Genomic DNA, 5,447 nt, shown 5'->3' with positions numbered 1-5,447 from the left:
TCGTTGATTCACATAATTGGTCATTGCGCTTGGTTGAAAAGCCAGTGGCACGAAGCTACCATGTGTAGGATTATGACTGAACGCCTCTAAGTCAGAATCCATGCTAGACGCGGCGCTCTCTACCTCCTCGGTTGTTACCCGACTGATAGTAGGGGCGCCCCCCCGCCGTGGCATGGATTCTACGACTCGGATCTTCTGTGCGTCGCCTCCACGTGCGTGGGGTTCTCTTCTTCACATGGACATGCACCCTCTGCGACGTGGATTCTATGACTTGATCTTTTCTACCTCGTTGCCTTTATGTGCGCGAGGTTCTCTTCGCGTGGATGCTCGTCCACGGTGTCATAAAGGGTACCCGATGGCATTCCAAGTTCGTCCATGGCATGGATTCTATGACTCAATCTCCTATGCGCGGGGTTTAGTGCTCGCGTGGACACGGGTGCTCCATGGTATGAACGGCATGCCCCCCTCTCCCCCACCGCCTTGCGGCATGTTGTGGACACGTGTCCTCCATGGCACGTATTATGTAGCTCGATCTTTTCTACGTTGTCTCCTACGTGCGCGTGGGGTGCCCTTCACGTGGATGCTTGCCCTTCGTGTTAGAAATGGCACGCGATGGTGGCATTCAATCTTCTATGTGTCGCCTCCATGTGCGCAGGGTTTAGGATTCGCGTTGAGTCGCGTCCTCCGTGGCATGAACGGCATGGCATGCCACCATGCCTCGCTCTTGAGCTCTCTCGTGCCACTTTGTGAGTATACAAGAGCTCTTTGGAATTCCTTTGTGCTCGTGGTGCGGTCATACCAGCGCTAATACACCAGATCCCATCAGAACTCTGCAGTTAAGCGCGCTTGGGCCAGAATAGTACTGGGATGGGTGACCTCCCGGGAAGTCCTGGTGCTGCACCCTTTTCCATGCTTGTTTCGAGACCATGGCATGAAAATCCCCTCGGATCACGTCTTCACTCTCCAACGCTGACATCCTGGTAGGAAACCCCCTCGCCTTGCCATGACGCAGTGCCTCCTCTCCTCGTCGCGATCGTCTTTGAATACGTCGTGCCTGGTCCCTCCCTCTGCCTCACTTTCACGTGATGCCCCCTCCTCACGATGCAAGGTTTTTTGGGAGCAGAGGGTGTGCCATGTTGTGGGGGGGTTCAGTGGAGCGGGGTTTTCCGAGGAGGGAGGGCGTGCCATGTTGCACGGGCGGGTTGTTGGAGCGGGGATTTCTGAGGAGGGAGGGTGTGCCGTGTGGGGGGGGGGGGTTGGGTGGTGCCATGTCGTGGGGGGGTTTTTTGAGGAGGTCCACCGGGGGGTGGGTGGTTCCATGTTGCGGGAGGGGGTTGTGTGCAGTGGGTTGTGTGTGCCGTGTCATTGCGGAGCCGGATTTCTGAGGAGGGAGGGTGTGCCATGTTGTGGGGGGGTGAGGTGACGTGCCGTGGATTGAGCGGGGTTTTCGGAGGCCTGGTTGGGTGGCGTGGTGTGGATGGAGCGGGGTTTTTCGAGGTGGGGTGCGGGGGGGGGGGCGTCATGGGGGGGTGCGGTGGGGTGGGGGGTTGCACCGCGTTGTGGGGGGGGTATGACGTGGGGTGGAGTGGGTCCAGCGGGGTTTTCGAAGGCGTGGTGGGGTGGTGTGGATGGAGCGGGGTTTTTCGAGGTGGGGTGCGGGGGGGCGTGGTGGGGGGGGGGGGGCGCCGCGTCGTGGGGGGGTGACGCAGGGTGGGGTGGGTCGAGCGGGGTTTTCGGAGGCGTGGTGGGGTGGTGTGGACGGAGCAGGGATTTTCGAGGTGGGGTGGGAGTAGGGATGCGCCGCGCCGTGGGGGGGTTCAGTGGGGTGGGAGGGTGTGCCGTGTCTTGGGGGGGTGTGGTGGGGTGGGGGGCTGTGCCGTGTCGTGGGGGGGTGACGGCGGGGGGTGGGGTGGGTCGAGCGGGGCTTTCAGAGGCCTCGTGGGGTGGTGTGGATGGAGCGAGGATTTTTGAGGTGGGGTGGGCGTAGGGATGAGCCGGGCCGTGGGGGGGTGCGGTGGGGTGGGGGGGTGTGCTATGTCATGGGGGGGGTGACGTGGGGTGGGGTGGGTCGAGCGGGGTTTTCGGAGGCGTGGTGGGGTGGTGTGGATGGAGCGGGGTTTTTCGAGGTGGAGTGCGGGGGAGCGTCGTGGAGGGGTGCGGTGGGGTGGGGGGCTGTGCCGTGTCGTGGGGGGTGACACGGGGTGGGGTAGGTCAAGCGGGGTTTTCGGAGGTGTGGTGGGGTGGGGTGGATGGAATGGGATTTTTCGAGGTGGGATGGGGGGAGGGATGTGCCACGTCGTGGGGGGGTGCGGTGGGGTGGGGGGGGGGGGTTGTATGCCGTGTCGTGGGGGGGTGACGCGGAGTGGGATGGATCGAGCAGGGTTTTCAGAGGCGTGGTGGGGTGGTCTGGAGGGAGCGGGGTTTTTCGAGGTGGGGTGGGGGGGCGTCGTGGGGGGTGTGGTGGGGTGGGGGGGTGTGTTATGTCGTGGGACACGGGGTGGGGTGGGTCGAGCGGGGTTTTCAGAGGCATGGTGGGGTGGTGTGGATGGAGTAGGGTTTTTCGTAGTGGGGTGGGGGGTGGGATGCACCGCATTGTGGGGGGGTGCGGTGGGGTGGGGTGTGCCGTGTCGTGGGGGGGTGACGCGGGGTGGGGTGGGTTGAGCGGGGTTTTTGGAGGCATGGTGGGGTGGTGTGGATGGAGCCGGGTTTTTCGAGGTGGGGTGGGGGGGTGAGGTGGGGGGGATGCGCGGCCTCGTGGGGGGGTGTGGTGGGGTGGGGGAGGGGGTGTGCCGTGTCATGGGGGGTGACGCAGGGTGAGGTGGGTCGAGCGGGGTTTCGGGAGGCGTGGTGGGATGGTGTGGATGGAGCGGGGTTTTTGGAGGTCAGGTGCGGGGGGGCGTCGTGGGGTGTGCGGTGGGGTGGGGGGATGTGCCGTGTCATGGGGGGGTGACGTGGGGCTGGGTGGGTCGAGCAGGGTTTCCGGAGGCGTGGTGGGGTGGTGTGGAGGGAGCGAGGTTTTTTGAGGTGGGGTGCGGGGGGGGGGGGGGGGTCGTGGGGGGGTGCGGTGGGGTGGGGGGGGGGGGGCGTGGGGGGGTGCGGTGGGGTGGGGGGATGTGCCGTGTCGTGGGGGGGGTGACGTTGGGTGGGGTGGGTCGAGCGGGGTTTTCGGAGGGTTGGTGTGGATGGAGCGGGGTTTTTCGAGGTGGGGTGGGGGGGTGTGCCGTGTCGTGGGGGGGTGACGCGGGGTGTCATGACACCCCCCCACCATGCCACGACACGATGCGACACGCCCCCTCCCCAACATAACATGACAACCCCCCTTCCCCCCCCATGACATCTCCCCCACCCCCCATGACACGACACAATGCAATGCGGCCCCCCATGACATCCCCCCCCACTCCCCATGACACGACACGACGCAACACGATACGCCTCCCCCCACGACACGACACGACACGACACGACGCAATGCGCCCCCCACATGACATCCCCCCGCCCCATGACATAACGCGACGTGGCGTGCCCCCCTACCGTTAACACACACACACCCACCCACCATGACGCCACCCCCTTCCCCCCCCCAACACACACCACACCATGTCGCGACGCGCACTCCCCCCACCTCCAAAATTCGCGCCCCCCCGCCTCATGATATGACACGACACGACGCCCTCCCCCCCGCATGACACGACGCGACACGCCCCCCTCCCCCTCCCCAACATAACATGACATCCCCCCCTCCAAAATTCGGCCCCTCCCCCTTCCCCCCTCAACACACACCACACCATGTCCCCCCCCCCCCCATGACATCCCCCCCCCCACCCCCAATGACACGACACGATGCAACGCGCCCCCCCCATGACATCCCTCCCCACCCCCCATGACATGACACGACGCGACACACCCCCTTCCCTACCCCCCATGACACGACACGACACCATGTTGCGATGCACCCCCCCCCATGACATCCCTCCCCACGTCCCATGACATGACATGACGCGACGCGCCCCCTCCCCTTACCACACACACCCACCCACCATGACACCCCCCAACACACACCACACCATGTTGCGACGTGCCCTCCCCCCCACCTCCAAAATTTGGCCCCCCCCCCCCCTTCCCCCCTCAACACACACCACAACATGTCGCGACGCCCCCCCCCACATGACACGACGTGACGCGCCCCCTTCCCCCTCCCCAACATAACATGACATCCCCCCCCTCCAAAATTCTGCCCCTCCCCCTTCCCCCCTCAACACACACCACACGATGTCATGATGTCCCCCCCCCCCACCATGACATCCCCCCCCGCCCCCCATCACACGACACGAGGCGACGCGCCTCCCCCCCCCCCCATGACATCCCCCTCCCCCCGCCCCATGACATGACACGACGCGATGTGCCCTCTCCCCTTAACACACACACCCACCCACCATGATGCCCCCCCTCCAAATACACACCACACCATGTCACGACACGCCCTCCCCCCCACCTCCAAAATTCGGCCCCACCTCCCCCCCACTCCAAAATTCCGCCCCTCCCCCTTCCCCCCTCAACACACACCACACCATGTCGTGACGGGGCCCCCCCCACATGACATCCCTCCCCACTCCCCATGACACAACACGACGCGACGCGCCCCCTACCCCCCATGACTCGACACGACACCATGTCGCAAACCCCTCCCCCCCCATGACATCCCCCCCACCCCCCATGACACGACACGACGTGACCCCCCCCCCATGACATCCCTCCCCACCCCCCATGACACGACACGACGTGACGCGCCCCCTCTTAACACACACACCCACCCACCATGACGCCCCCGCCCTCCCAACACACACCACACCATGTCGCGAAGCGCCCTCCCCTCCCCCTCCAAAATTCAGCCCCCCTCCTTTCCCCCTCAACACAAACCACACCATGTCGCGACGCGCCCCCCCCCACGACATCCCCCCCTTCCCCCCCCCTGACATGTCACGACGTGACGTTCCCCCCTCCCCTTAAAACACACACCCACCCACCATGACGCCCCCCCGCCCAACGCACACCACACCATGTCGCGACACGCCCTCCCCCCCAGCTCCAAAATTCGGCCCCCCCCTTCCCCCCTCAACACGACGCTATGCGACCCGCCCCCCCCCCCCCCATGACACGACACGATGCGACACCCCCCCCCCCCAAAAACACACCACACCATGTCGCGACGCGCCCTCCCCTCCACCTCCAAAATTCGCCCCCCCCCCCCCGCCCCCCCCTTCCCCCCTCAACACGACGCGATGCGACCCCCCCCCCTTCCCCCCTCAACACACACCACAACATGTCGCGACACCCGCTCCCCCCCCCCCCCCCCCGCCTCATGACATGACAAGACGCGATGCCCCCCCCCCCCCCCCGCATGACATGACGCGACGCGCCCCTCTCCCCCTCCCCAACATAACATGACA

General features: G+C 65.4%; 1 non-coding gene across 1 annotated transcript; it reads left to right on the top strand.

Moving 5' to 3' along the window:
- The first annotated feature begins 785 nt into the window (after positions 1–785).
- Positions 786–904, top strand: LOC148025297 (5S ribosomal RNA). The gene has a single exon (XR_015693216.1). It is a non-coding gene; the product is annotated as a 5S ribosomal RNA (ribosomal RNA).
- The last annotated feature ends 4,543 nt before the right edge of the window (positions 905–5,447 follow it).

Source organism: Lygodium microphyllum, chromosome 14 (genome assembly GCF_053477565.2).
Source record: "Lygodium microphyllum isolate KBCC chromosome 14, Lygodium_microphyllum_v1.1.10, whole genome shotgun sequence".
In the NCBI taxonomy this organism is placed as follows: Eukaryota; Viridiplantae; Streptophyta; class Polypodiopsida; order Schizaeales; family Lygodiaceae; genus Lygodium; species Lygodium microphyllum.
Note: the sequence above shows the minus strand (reverse complement) of the source record. Positions and strands in the feature narration are given on the sequence as shown.